The 15,385-nt window shown below is 33.2% G+C and overlaps 1 pseudogene across 1 annotated transcript; it reads left to right on the top strand.

Annotated features, from left to right (window-relative positions):
• The first annotated feature begins 13,416 nt into the window (after positions 1 to 13,416).
• Positions 13,417 to 14,808, top strand: LOC308649428 (heterogeneous nuclear ribonucleoprotein K-like; annotated as a pseudogene). Its single transcript has 2 exons — positions 13,417 to 13,660; positions 13,857 to 14,808. The product of its transcript is annotated as a heterogeneous nuclear ribonucleoprotein K-like (transcript).
• The last annotated feature ends 577 nt before the right edge of the window (positions 14,809 to 15,385 follow it).

Genomic DNA, 15,385 nt, shown 5'->3' with positions numbered 1-15,385 from the left:
AGGAAATCAGGTCCCAAGCCAACATGTTGAAGAGTTGGGCCAACTTTTTCTTCTAGTTAGTGTAGGGTTCCTGGTCTAATGCCTAGGTCCTTGATCCACTTAGAGTGGAGTTTCATACAGGAGTTCTATTTCATTCTACTACATATGGATTTCCAGTATTCCCAGGACCATTTGTTGAAGAAGCTATCTTTTCTCCAATGTATGTTTATGGTGCCTTTGTCTATTATGAGATAATTTAGTAAATAGCAATATGTTGGTGTGTCTCTGTGTCTTCTATTCTGTCCCTTTGGTCTTCATGTCTGTTTTGGTGTCAATATCATGCTGTTTTTGTTACTTTAGCTCTGCAGTATAATTTGAGGTCTGGTATTGTGATGTCTCCCGCATCACTTTTCCCATTAGGGATTGCTTTGGCTATTCTGGATCTCATTCTATTTCTGTGAAGAACATCATTGAGATTTTTTATAAAAGTTACATTAAATATGTATAGCACTTTTGGTAGTATGGCCATTTTGATATTATTAATTTTGCCTATCCAGGAGCATGGGGGACAGTTCCATTTTCGGAGGTCTTCTTCATCTTTTTTTTCTTTAGTATTCTGTAGTTTTCAATATTTTTGAATACATGACCAGGGTAAATCTGCATCACATACAACCACAAGAGAGGGATCCTAATAGAATAAGTTATGCTTTACGTATGTGTAATTTGCCAAAAACATTCTACTGTCATGTATAAGTAAAAAGGAACAAAAAAAAAAAGAAACAAAAGAAATAGTGTGCATTATAAAAAATGTCATTAAAGAGTAATAGATAATTTAATTTGTGATTTTGCTTTAGTATTTAAGAGTGTCTATCAATGGTCAACTTGCATATAGAATATTTGCTGGTAGTTTATGTTGATTATACTGAATAATCATTTCAACATGTGTTTGTCATATTCAATGTTTACTTGTGCATATAATTCAACACAAAATTAAATTTTGATCATTTGATCTATAAAAAATATTTTATATATGATTCCCAATAATATAGTGGAGGTTTCCTGGTAAACTGAAACCCTTGATGCCATTAAACAGGTTGTCTTAAACATATGATGCCTCAATTTGTTTTCAGATGGCACTGTATATATAATAAGGAAAAAATAATGAAATATGATTATTGAACATTAGGGCAGCATTGATGATATTCTCAAATCTACTGTGAAGTCAGGGTCTTATTCAGAGTTGCCAGACTTAGCAAATAAAAATAAATTACAACCAGTTATTTCCCTAATAATATATTCCTGTATTTATTCATACTAAAAGATCACTTATCTAAATTTGCATTCATCAAGAAGCCCTGTATTTCTTCTAGCAATTCTGCCACTGAACATTTTTTATATTTAAATTCAAGAAATTAAACATTGTTAATAATTATACAAAAATAGAGATGAGAAACCTTAAATTAAGTTTCTAAAATGAAGTATTATTATTTATTACATATTTTTGTAAATCAAGTATTAATTATACATTTTTTCAAGATTTATAGGGGTTACTTTGCCTTTTATTTTTCTCAAACATGTTTCTAAATGAATGCTTAAAGTAATTACCTGTTTTTGACTTATTTTTACTATCACCAATTTTGTTCTTTACTTTTTGCTGTCAACATTATCTCCTCCATTGTAATCTTGTGTTTTGTTGTTATAAGTGTTTTCTATTTCCTAATCAATTTACTTTAATGATTTTTTTAAAAAAATATTCTAGATTTTCAACTACTTGTTATTTATTATCCCTAAAGATACAGCATAAATCAACCACAATCCTGAGTTAGACTAAATGCTTTATTGATTCATGACTTAGGGAATGTTTTAATATTTATTAGTATTTTCATGTAGGAATTTAAATTATAGACTGCATGGTATGTATAAAAATTTCAGTGTTTAAATCCCTCAGAAGATATATGAAAGGTTTTAATTTTGAACATCAAATTATTAATATATAAAAATAACATAGCTCTATATATTCATTTGCTTTCAAAAAGAGGACAGATTTGTAAATACCAGGGGTTAGGAGTAAGAAATGTAGCGTAGGAAAAAAAAAAGTAGAAAGAGTTAAAGAAAACACTTTCATACCTCAGTTTTAATATATATATAAAAAATGTAAAGCCAAATTTTCAAAAATTGAAATTTAATAATAAACCTGTTGCTATTAAACATTTTTAAAAATCAAAGTGTATTTATTCAAGAGCAGTTCAGTTTTTAAGAATTTAAACTTTTAAGGTATTCTTGGATAAAATTTCAGCCATGATATTCAAGTTTCAAAGCCAATTTAATAATAACTATTATATTTTTCCATTATTCTGTGAGTTCCCAGTTAGTATGGAGCAGGATCTCACCCTGCATTTCCATCTTCATTTCCATTTCATGTTTTGCCTTTCCTATAGCACTGTAAGTAAGCAATATCACTCCATATTTTTTTTACTAAACTTGTATGTTCTTGATTGAAACAGATTCAAATTTAGGAAAATAGCTAAATTACTAATAAACAAAACTATATAAAGAGTTCTTATTCCAGGGAATTTTTATTTATTTTTATTTTTTTATTTTTTTACTATCATTACACCATGTTTCTTTTTTTGATTGCCACTCACATTGTTCCTTAAAGGAAAACAGAACACTGCATTGAAGACAATATCTACTAATCCAGTTAGTTCTTCCTCAATTTCAACCCCAATCTGCTCAATGCTGACATTGATCTCGGGCATAATGCCCTGAGTCTTCATTTCCTACTCTTTAAATTTGAATTAGCAGTGCCTATATCTTAAGTCTGATAATACATGAGATATATTTAGTGCCGGGTAGTTTTAATCATTTATTTCAATTATTATGGATCAAATTTTTTCTAGTCATGTTTTGTCTCCCTGGCTCTACTACCTAGCTCCTTAGTTTAGTTTGTAACAGTCAAAGTTTCTGTATAGCTTTTCTTATTAGGTATTTCTACTTCAATTGTAAGAGGTCTATTTTGCCTTCCTAAATTCTTAGTTTATCTATTTTTCAGGCTTCTAATCAGTTACACAAATAAACCATTCTGTTACAGGGGATTTCTTTAATCCAATACTCATTTTTCTTTGTCACTTTGCAGAAGCAGAAAAACAAAATGATCAGCTATGAAACATGGTTTTGGCATGGGTAAAAAGCCCTGAATTTGAAAAACAGCATCTCAGTGTTTATCTCCTTACTGGAAAGGTGGGGAGAACTTACAAAACTTTCTCTTCCATACAAAGAACTTCATGGATTAATTCACACACTATATGGCATTATATAAAAATCTTAAGAACAGGAAAACTTTATTAGTTTTTAAATTAAAAAGAATGCTCTGTACTAAGTCAAGCATATCAGTGCTGTGCTAAAATTCCTTTTTTTTTTCCAAAAAGAATCATATATCAGAGATTCTACTGAACAGTTCTCAGTTTTCTTTTTTTGAAAACTTTAATTTGAACAAAATATCTCTATGAACAAGATCTTCAGAATTCACCTGAAAAAAAAATGTATGGATATAATGGAATATTAAGCCTACACATAAAACATGTGTACATATTTTCTGTGTTTCATCCGTGCGACCAGCATGCTAGCTTCATACTAGAGGTTCTAAGCATAGAAGTTAACTAATGGGATCGAAATAAACACACATAAACTCAGTTTACCTTTTTCTTTGACCAGGTCTGAGATGGCTCCTCCTCGGCTCCTGCCTGGAGCCACCAGGTGGGTCAGCGAGGTTTACACAAGACTAGCAGGAGAGAGAAAGAGAGAGCACATCAGAGGATGGCCTTTTATTGGGGAACAAGAAATTCAGGGGAAAATTCCATCCAATGAAGGTCGAGGGGAACAGCATTCCAAGGTCAGGGTCAGTGATTGGTCTCAGGGTCAATGGTCAGTCACACCCCCACATGGATGGGCTCTCACACCTAGAAAGGGTGGGGATTAGTTCTGACACAGTTTAGCCAGAATGCCTCACACCCAGTCAGGGAGGTGCCCATTCACCTGCAAGAATGTCTTCCCACATGTGTTCATAAAACTTCATGGAGATATGTATAGGAACAAGATAGACATTCATTCAAATATTAATTATTAAGTCTGGATATTTTATTTCTTTTTTCCAACCTATGGATGTTGATACTTAACTCCTTAAACTTAGTATCAAATCAACCTCTTTAAGCTTAGAAACAACATTATGATATATAATATAATATAAAATAATAATCTTAATAATAAGAGAGAAAAAAGGAAGCAATACAAAGGATGAAACACTGGTTACACACAAAAAAAGAGCATTCTAAATGTAATGTTGAAATGATTGTAAAAGTAGAATTACCAGGAAAAAGAGGCAATTATCATGAAGACAATTCAGGTTTAAGGCTGCTGTGAATATAGTGTTCATCACTAATATTTTTCTTGCATCTTTACTTTTTACAGTATAAGACTAGACATAGATGGGAAAAATCTAAGATATTAAGGGTGACAAACTTTTTTTTTTAATGGTTTCAAAGGTTGTTCACCCCTTCTGTTACTTTCAATTTAGAATGCTCATTTCCATTAGTAAGGAAAACTTAGAAGAACTAATCATATTTTTTCTAATTTTTAAAAGAGATGAGATTTCTTAAAAAAAAAAGTTCTAATTCAGGAATCTTAGTACTAGCTATGCAGCAAAGGAAATGAAATCAGAATGCCAAAAAGGTATCTGAATACAGAATTCTATCTTCCCTATAGCACTATTCACACAGCCACAATTTGGAATATAATTAATTGTTCTGAAGCAGATGAATAGAAAAAAGAAAATGTACTGCATATATATATGAAATGGAAAACAACACAGCACTCCCATAAAATGAATTCTTTTATTTGCAAAAATAATGTATGAATCTGGAAAATATATTATTTTGTGAAACAATCCAGGCACAGACAAACAAAAACCACACAAGTCACTCACAAGTGGAATCTAAAGAAATGAAAATTATAGAAAAAGAGAACAGAATGGTAAATACCAGGGATTAGGGGTAAAATAGATAGCTGTAGAAAAAAAAAGTAATGGAAGTCAATAGTTAAAATGATATTAATCAAAAAATGTGATTAAATAAGCATGAGGGGTGATTAATTTAAAAATTCAGATCAAATAAATGTTTGGATCATTAAGCTCATGGTTCCTTTATGTAGAAACCTGGTGGCCTCTGATACAATACTACCAACTGATAAATTGATTATTCATTATTAAACTCAGTAAAAATTCTAAAATGCTATGACCAGCTTTCCTAGACACTTTCTGTTTTCCTGCAGACTTTATTGGATGCAGATCCTGGGTCTCGCTGTCTCTCATTCAGCTCCCTCACCCAGTGATACTCCGCTAAACTTGAATCTTATTAAGAAATTTCATCATAGTAGAACCTGCAGCAAATTTTTTCTCTGATGAGTATGGCCATGTCACCCAAAAGTAGGAAAGAACAAAGAAAGCTTGGGAGTTCATTCTTGATTTCTCAAGATCTCTCTCTCATGAACACCACATACTTGCTTCTCCTCAATTTCTCTCCCTCTCTCTCTCTTCCCCTCTCTCCTCCCCACCCCCATGCCTCTCCCTCTTTTCTTCTTACCCTTCACCTGTCTTGATCATATTTGGACTTCCCTATTTTGATATAGAACATTTTATACATATGATTCCTAAATCAGGAGCTAGGTTACTCTGTGCTGTCTTAGGTTTGATAACACCTTCTCCTCAATCTGAAACCCAGAGAAGACAGAGAAAACCAAACTGTTTCTTCTATATATTTCTCCTCCATTCTGCTATAAATTTAGAAGAGGAGAAGAATTCCTTTTTTCTTTTGCCTGTCTAAATATTTCCATTATGTATAACTTTATGGCACAACCCACCAAACTAAAATCGGAAGACAGCATATTTTAGACAGCATTAACCCAAGAATATAGCCTAGAATTTTTGAAAACTTTGAATGTCATTAGCTAAATATTATGTCCAATGTTTATATTTCTTATATCTGATTCTAATCTCTCACTAGGCAAAAGGATAAATTGGTCGAACTCGGGTAAAAGTACTCACATATTTTTAAAAAGCAGTAGAAGAGTACATATTATGTTTTTAAAAAAAATTTAGCAATTTGCTTATTATTATAGTTATGGTGAAAAAATTTCTTCAAAGACCATATACATTTCCACAAGGCAATTGTATCATAATTTATCTAAAAACAATCATAATTTTTCAAATTTAATTTATTTTTAGATTTTGTATGTGCTGTCTCTTTCCAGAAGTTACTGTTAATACCATTGTTAGAAAGGAGAGAAATGAATTACAGTAGATGGGGTAGAGAGAGAAGATGTGAGGGAAGGGGAGGGGGAATAGTAGAGGATAGGAAAGGTAGCAGAATACAACAGTTACTAATAGGGCATTATGTAAAATTGTGGATGTGTAACCGATGTGATTCTGCAATCTGCATTTGGGGTAAAATTGGGAGTTCATAACCCACTTCAATCTAATGTATGAAATATGATATGTCAAGAGCTTTGTAATGTTGTGAACAACCAATAAAAAAAATTAAAAAAAGAAAGACAAGAAATAAAAAAAGAAATACATATAATAAAAAAATACCATTGTTAGATAAGCATTTTTTTAATGTTTTACCGATATCTGTATAAGGGTGATTGCATATTTAAACAAATATAATTTAGGTTATTGAGATAATCTATGAGAAAAATGCTAGAAGACATCTCAGTATCACTATACTTGTTTTTTAAAAATATATATTTAAGTTGATGATGTACCTTTATTTTTAATTTATTTATATGTGGTGATGAGGACCAAACCCAGTGCCTCACACATGCTAGGTAAGTGCTCTGCCACTGAGCCACAACCTCAGCCCCACTATATTTTTTAATATATAGATTTTTCCTCCAAACAACTTTTTGTTTTTCTGCATAAGAGAAATTATCTTTAGTATCCTTATGGCTCATCTAATTCATATCATATTTATATTTAATTTCCAAGAAAATTTACCATAATTTATATTTAGAAAAACAACAAGGGGATTTTTTTATAAAAATAATATGTCTTTGAATATGAATACTACTAGTGCTTTATGATCTTTTTATATAAATTCACTCTGAAAATTCCTTATTTGGGGGGATTTCATTGTTGCTAAATGTAGGGCATGGCTGCACATGTGGCTGGGAGGGCTCCTGGCAATCAGCCAGGAGGCGGTGCTGTGGGCAGTGACAGAGGAGGCGGACCACCTCAGGATATGTCCAGGACTCTTCTGCCCTCTTGGACAGCTTGTGCCTTCCCTTACAGACTATGGGATGGGTGTACACATGAACTTGCTCCACTCCTCTGACCTTTATTCTGATTGGCTCCTTTGCAATATATAAGCTGTGTGTACTTCCGCTTTGTTCTCTCTGGCATGTCTGATTGTCCTCCTGGGAGGGAGGGCTGGGTGTGGGCGGCCAGTGGATCTTTACCTTTCTTGGCTCCTCTTGGTTGGGGTGTGCTTTTCCTGCCTCTCCCGCTGGTCAGGAGGAGACAGGGGCTAAAATCCCCCAACAACTAAATATTTCATTTAGTTTCTAGTGTAAGAATCTTAATTAGCCCAGTTACTTGCCTCTTTAGTAAATCTACTTTTAGAAAAGTATATTGGGAATCAACTCCTTCTATGGTAAACTAGTAATTCAAATAGAATTATAACTTACTGAAGTGGGAAACATTTCATCACTTCCTATGAAAGATATTTAGGATAAAGCTACCTAAATATCAGTAAAGGGATAAGTTAAATTAAATAAATTCTTGGGGAAACATAAAGCACTTTTTTGTCCTATTTCAGTCAAATTTAAATATAATATTAGTTTAACTATATGAATAGGACTTAGGAGTTCTTAAGTTAAAAAACTAAGTACATAAAAATAATATATGCAAAGTTCAAGGTAGAGAGTTGAAGCTCATATTTTATCATTATCCCATTTTCCCTTGGGGTTCCAAACTCTGGCAACTATACTAAAATGAGCTAGTAACAGATTAGGAATGCAGTACAATTTCAACAACTGAACATGCACACAGCTGCTCAATGCATAAGCATCCTCCATATGTAGAGAACAAAGTTTAGATGTCAGGCTTACGGAAGGCCTTGGTTTCATTTGTGAATGCTGATGACTGATGTCCAAAATAACCCTGCATATCCTTTCCGTTGAGATCCTGAGTTACTGAGTAAGAAGACTGAAAGAAGGAAAGATGCCTTCCCAAATTCTGTCCTCAGAAGCAGAGGGCAAAAGAGTTCCATTCATGTGTTCTGATTCCAGTACAAAGTGTTCTGGGTCCTGGGTCCAACCTACTAAGCAACAGGAATAGCAACATTTTCCTATGAACTAAGAAAGGTAAATGTGAAGTACAAGGGGAAAAAGAAGCTTAAAAAGAGTCTTTCTTTTTCACTGTGGCTTCTTCAAGCTATGCAAATCTATTTATATTCCTTTAAATGTAAATTATGTAACCCCTCTAATGCAGACTTGTATATGAGAACTAAGTTGTTTCATCACATCTACTACGTTCTTGTTGATCATAGCAGTTCCCTATTATGAAGCTGCTTCCACATACATCATAAGTTTTAGTTGAAGATATTACATTATAATACTGAATAAACTTCAATTTGTAAAAACTTCTGTTCATTGTTCACTTTCTTCTTTTAAATGAAAACACATGTACATCTAGTCTATTACCTATTAAATTAAACAAAGCAATACTATCATCTTTGAAGGATATTGTGAAAATTAGATAATATTTATAATAAGGTTTTATACACTTTAAAAGGCATAAAAATTTCAACCAGGATTACTGTCCTTGACATTGTGATGAAATGTTTCAATTTGTTTTGGACAACTGCAAATAGGAATCAACTGTATTATATATTTGCTTCATAAATAAACAGAGCAGTTAGGAATCTCAAGTTACCATAGTCAGATTCAGTAATGCAAGAACATTACTTTGAATTGCTTATACTCTTATGCTCTTTACATAGAGTTGGCAGATAATCCTACCCCCATACATACTGCCTACAGAGACTTTGCTACCCTTGTGTTTGTTACAGAGTGCTGAAGAATTGAAGGGGATGAGGCAGAATCCAGTCCTGTGTAGGCGGCCACAAAGCCACCTCTCATCACTGTCTTGGAAAGTACCCATCAAATTCAGTGTGTTTGCATAGCTTGCTGAGTTATTTAGGATACTGCAACATTTTAAATGGCTTTTCATCTCCTCTATCTATGTATATTATGCAATGCAGTCCTTTCATCTTCCTTTTCCCCTCTCACACTGCCAGAAGTGTGGCTCCATTTGTCACCCATGTGGTGAACACTGTTCCAGTTTTCCAGAGGGGGGTGGAAGTTTCTCTTAGAGGTGAAACTGTGGCCATAAAAAATACTTCTTCAAAGTAGCATTTAAATGACCTCAAAAATCTTTCACCAGTTTTGCCTTTTTCCTGAATTCTTTGTCCTCTCTGGAAATGTATATTGCAAAAAGTAGAACATTCTAATCCTATTTTTTCATTTCTTCCTTACTACATACTTTCTCTGTATACAGTACATATTTGGGATATTTGACCAAAAACTCTGTAGCTTTAAACCATTAATACATTTATTCTGTATTGTTTTGTTCTATTTCATTTTTGTTGCAAGTTCTAAGGAGACTTCAATATCTCTGTTGAACTTGCTGTATGACTTGGGCTGTTTGCACAGTTGCTGTAATGGAATGTGCTTGCTGATGTAGTAGAAGGAAAAGAAAAAAATTGAATTATCAATTTAATATGCTGCCCTAGATATGAAAACAAATCTCTTAAAATTCTTTAACAGTATAAGTCACATGGCTTGACTCAAATCCAAGACAGTACCTAGAAGGAGAATATAAATTTGCAAGCAGCTCTAAATGCTACCATGATTCTATCCATTGTATTAAATATGTTTTCATATTTGTCCTTATTAAAGAGTATAATCATTGAGTAATAATATTTAAAATAAAGAAAACTGAATCAAGTAATTGATTTTGGCATCTTCAAATTCCCCTAAAATTTTAAGTCAATTAAAATGATTAAGTTAGTAAATCAAGCAGTTTAAAAATACAGAGCTTCTCTTTTTTTCAAAATATTTATTAATTGTTCTTTAGAAAGCACTATACAATTTGCATTTAATAACACTGTCATAAAAAGACTGTCCTTGGGCTGGAGTTTTGGCTCAGAGATAGAGCATTTGCCTAGCATGTATGAGGCCCTGGGTTCGATCATCAGCAGCACATAAAAATAAATAAAAGTGTTCTATCCAACTACAAGTGAAGAAAAAATGAATGTCCTTGCCATTCAAGAATTTAAATTTTAATGAAGCAAAAAAAATGTTCACAAAATAACATTTAACCTACAATTCTGAAACCTATGATTGCCTGATGATTACACAGTGGTTAACTCCCACTTCTTTTTAGAATACATCTCTCTTTGTTAATATAGGTTTATTCTTTCACTCTAAAAACCTCCCTGCAGTTCCCAACTACTGCTTGGTTTCTTTTTCCCTGGTTTTCACAATTTTCTAAGCTATACACTTTATCTCCAGACATCTATGTTCTACTACACATATCTAATAAAAAGTTTTAAAATAGGATGTTTGCATAGCTTGGTGAGTTATTTACGATTTTGTAACACTTTTATGTTGCTTTTCATCTCACCTACCTAGATGTATTGAGACACAGCTCTCTCATCCTGCTCCCCTCTGGCATTGCCAGACCTGTGTCCCACTCACTGCCCAATTGTTGAACTCTGTCTCAGAGGGGAAATTTTTTTTTTCCTGTCATAGAGAAAGATTTAAAGCAGCTGGCCCAAATTTTATTCTGGGTTTTCACTCCCAAAATATGTCTTTTGCTGTTGTTATTCATCTCATTAATAAATATCAGCACTTTGGATATTTAAAAAGACCAATTTTGTTCAGAATCATCTTTTACCCCATTTTGTTTTACATCCCATATTTCTCATACAAGACTTCTGCAGTTATCAGCCAAACATTCAATGGAGTGTGACTACTTCTCAAAATGTTTTCACAATTAAAAAAAACACTAGTCTAGCAAATCACCATCTCTAATACCATCTTGGACAATATCTATTGGGTTTATAGTTCACATTTTTTTTCCACTTTCATAATAAGCATTTCCAAGAAAAAAAATGAGTGGTGATCATATATACCCAGATTAGTGTCACTCATTTAGATTTAATCTGTTACATGATAACTAGGTATGATTTATAAGAAACTATACTAGAAAAGAAAGTGATATGTTTTATGCTCAGAAAGGCAGAATGTGTAGATTCAATAATTTTTAATGAAAGAATCCTTCTTTTAGGCCCTTGTATTTTAAAATAGATTTTTATTCTTCGTGGGAGCAATATGAACCATAGTTCTAATTATTCCATAATACCACTGAAAAAATTTGTCAAAAAATTTTGAGACATCTGGTTTCAAGCTTACTTCTTATCTGGCAACCTAATTTTATAAAAGGAAAATCATCATTATAATTTAAGAATCAAAATTCTTGCATTAGTAATTGTTCCCTTGTAATCCTCTCAAATAATTAATTCCACTATAGATTTGATACTATCTTTTCTAAGAGATATAACATTAGCTTCACTTTTGAGTATTTTTTTCAGAAATGTACTGAAATTTACTAGTTTATTTTTGCAATAATAAGAATCAAAATATACACATAAAATTAACTAAATAAAAATGATAGTCAAGGGATGGGGATATAGCTCAGTTGGTAGAGTGCTTGCCTCACATGCACAAGGCCATGTGTTCAATCCCCAGCACCACCAAAAAAATAATAATAATTATCAAATATTATTTAAAACAATAATTTTCCTGCAGTGGTAAATTTTAATGAGGAAAGAAATTCTTCTGTATTTGTAAAATAATCATTTAGAATAATTTAAAGTTTCATCATTTCAATAATCACTTTTATTTTTATCATGGTATTTTTGGAGTCCTGAATGCCAAAGCATTCTTTTTACTTTGGGGAATAGTACACCTCAAGGAACTCTTATATCAACACTAAATTCTTTAAACCCTTCCAAGCTTCATGTAGTGCTTCAGTCCCAGGGACACAAATATTAATAGTATGTTGAGGAAGTTAATTTGAGTTACTTATGTATTTTCAGATTGAGTTCTTTGGAGATAAATGTGTGCACCAATTTGGGGTGTTGTAATGACTTCCATGGGAGCTACTGGTTGGCAATTCTCTCCTGATGTATAGCTTATCTCTTCTTGATATCTGGAGTGTTATGGTGGTTTCACAGTAGCTCTGTATTTGAGATTTCTTCATAATATTAAGGAAAAGCTTAAGGCTAGTGTCTAGTATTGATAATTCAAGATCATTATTCCTGCCTAAATAAGTTGCATTTTAAGTACTCTAAGCAAGTTTTAATACATAGAAAATAAATGAAGAATGCAGTTCATCCAAATAAATATAACATCTTAAATGCATTAAATTATAAATAAATTAGTTAGTATAATTTAATATGTCTAACTATTTTTCTTCTTGTCAAGGGTCTAAAATGAGCAAAACACATGGTAAATCATTTTTTTTTGTACAAATTCACATAATTCATCAATGAGAATTTTTTTCAGATACTTCTTCACATATATTGTCTTGCCTGATTAAGAAAAGAAAGTGTGCATTAATATTCTAATTAAAAGATCACTGAATATTTCAAAAGTGAAAAAAGATATAATACTTATATTTTATAATTGAAAATGAAAAATGCACTTATTTATTTTGAAAATTTCAATCTGGCAATACACTTCATATTTAGTATTTAACCTTCAGGTTTTATAGATAATCTAGTTATGCATTGAACTTATTTTGAAATTTTAATTAAAAACTGATTATATCACATGACATAAGTAAGATTGCTGATAGCAGTTTCCTAAGTGCCTGGAAGGAGGAACTGAAATACACCTGTACAAGACAATGGTAGTACATGTGAAAAGCCTTATTGCTATTATTTTAAGATGAATATGAATTTAGATTAAATGTAAATGCATATTGGAAAATTTGGGGACAAAAACTAAAAAAAAAGTTTAAAATGTATACAGATATAAGATGGATATGCTGAAGATGTAATATAAAAATGGATCATAAAAATAATTAAAAGCGAGGAGGTCTGCACTTGTTCTGTCTAGCTGTGACCCTCTGAGGCAGCGCAGCCGTGAGGGAACGGCAGATTGGCAGGATTGGTATATCCATTTAATACAAGAAAATGGAAACTGAACAGCCAGAGGAAACCTTCCCCAACACCGAAACCAGTGGTGAATTTGATAAGCGCCCTGCAGAAGATATGGTAGAGGAGCAAGCATTTAAAAGATCTAGAAACAGATGAGATGGTTGAATTACGAATTCTGCTTCAGAGCAAGAATTCTGGGTCAGTGATTGGGAAAGGAGGCAAGAATATTAAAGCTATCCAGACAGACTATAATGCCAGTGTTTCAGTTCCAGACAGCAGTGGCCCCGAGCGCATATTGACTATCAGTGCTGATATTGAAACAATTGGAGAAATTCTGAAGAAAATCATCCCTACCTTGGAAGAGGGCCTGCAGTTGCCATCACCCATTGCAACCAGCTTGGGCTGGAATCTGATGCTGTGCAATGCTTAAATTACCATTACTATAAAGGAAGAGACTTTGGAGTTGAGACTGTTGATTCATCAGAGTCTGGTAGGAGGAATTATTGGGGTCAAAGGTGCTAAAATCAAAGAACTTCAAGAGAAGACTCGGACAACAATCAAGCTTTTCCAGGAATTCTGCCCTCATTCCACTGACAGAGTCATTCTTAATTAATTTGTTTATTTATTTATTAATTTATTTTTATTTTATTGTTTTTAATTGGTTGCTCATTCTTATTGGAGGGAAGCTTGATAGGGTGGTAGAGTGCATAAAGATTATCCTTGATCTTATATCTGAGTCTCCCATCAAAGGACTTGCACAGCCTTATGATCCTAAATTTTATGATGAAACAGGATTATGGTGGTTTTACAATGATGTTTGGCCGTCCAGTGGGATTTCCCATGTGAGGAAGGGGCGGTTTCCACAGAATGCCACCTGGCAGGGGTGGGCGTCCCATGCCTCCCTCTAGAAGAGACTATGATGATATGAGCCCTCGTGGAGGACTCCCACCCTTATCTTCTGGTCGAGGTGGCCGGGGTGGGAGCAGAGCTCGGAATCTTCCTCTTCTTCCACCACCACCACCACCTAGAGGATGAGATTTAATGGCCTATGACAGAAGAGGAAGACCTTGAGATCCTTTCGATGGCATGGTTGGTTTCAGCGCTGATGAAACTTGGGACTCTGCAATAGATACATGGAGCCCATCAGAATGGCAGATGGTTTATGAACCACAGGGTGGCTCTGGATATGATTATTCCTATGCGTGGGTCGTGGCTTATATGGTGATCTTAGTACCTATTATTACAACACAAGTAACTATTCCCAAAGATTTGGCTGGATTTATTATTGGCAAAGGTGGTCAGTGGATTAAGCAAATCCGTCATGAGTCCGGAGCCTCAACCAAAATTGATGATCCAAAGATCGGATCATTGCTATTGCAGGAATACAGGACCAGATACAGAATGCACAGTATTTGCTGCAGAACAGTGTGAAGCAGTATGCAGATGTTGAAGGATTCTGATGCAAGATATTTTTTCTTTTTTATAGTGTGAAGCAGTATTCAGGAAAGTTTTCCTAAGACTAGTGAAGAACTGAAGAAGTCCTGCATTTTTTTTTAATCTGCTTCTGTTTAAAAAGCCAACATTCCTCTGCTTCATAGGTGTTCTGCATTTGAGGTGTAGTGCAGAACACCAGATGTGTTCACCAGATGTAATGTTTTAGTTCCTTACAAACAGGGATGGGGAGGGGGGAGGGCACGCAAAAACTAATATTGAAATATTGAAACATCCACAGAGTGAGTGAATTTTATTTTTTGTTCATTGTTGGTGGTTTAAAAAATCCCCCATGTAATTATTGTGAGCACCTTGCTTTGTGGTCACTGTAAACATTTTTGGGGGTGGGTCAGGGAGGAAAGTAACAATAGTCCACATGTCCCTGGCATCTGTTCAGAGTAGTGTGCAGAATGTAATGCTCTTTTGTAAAAACATTGTTTTATGATTTTTAAAATAAATGTAGTGAACCTAAAAAATAATAATAATAATTAAATCAAAGAAGACATAATATGAAAGGATAAAAAAAGAATGACAGAATAAACACATCTAATAATATGGAAGTTTTTAATCTAGCTATCAGTAATCACATTTTCTGTGAATGGTATATAAACCTTAAAAATATATATATATATATA

This window comes from Spermophilus citellus (genome assembly GCF_964194105.1).
Source record: "Spermophilus citellus genome assembly, chromosome: 5".
Lineage (NCBI taxonomy): Eukaryota > Metazoa > Chordata > Mammalia > Rodentia > Sciuridae > Spermophilus > Spermophilus citellus.
Note: the sequence above shows the minus strand (reverse complement) of the source record. Positions and strands in the feature narration are given on the sequence as shown.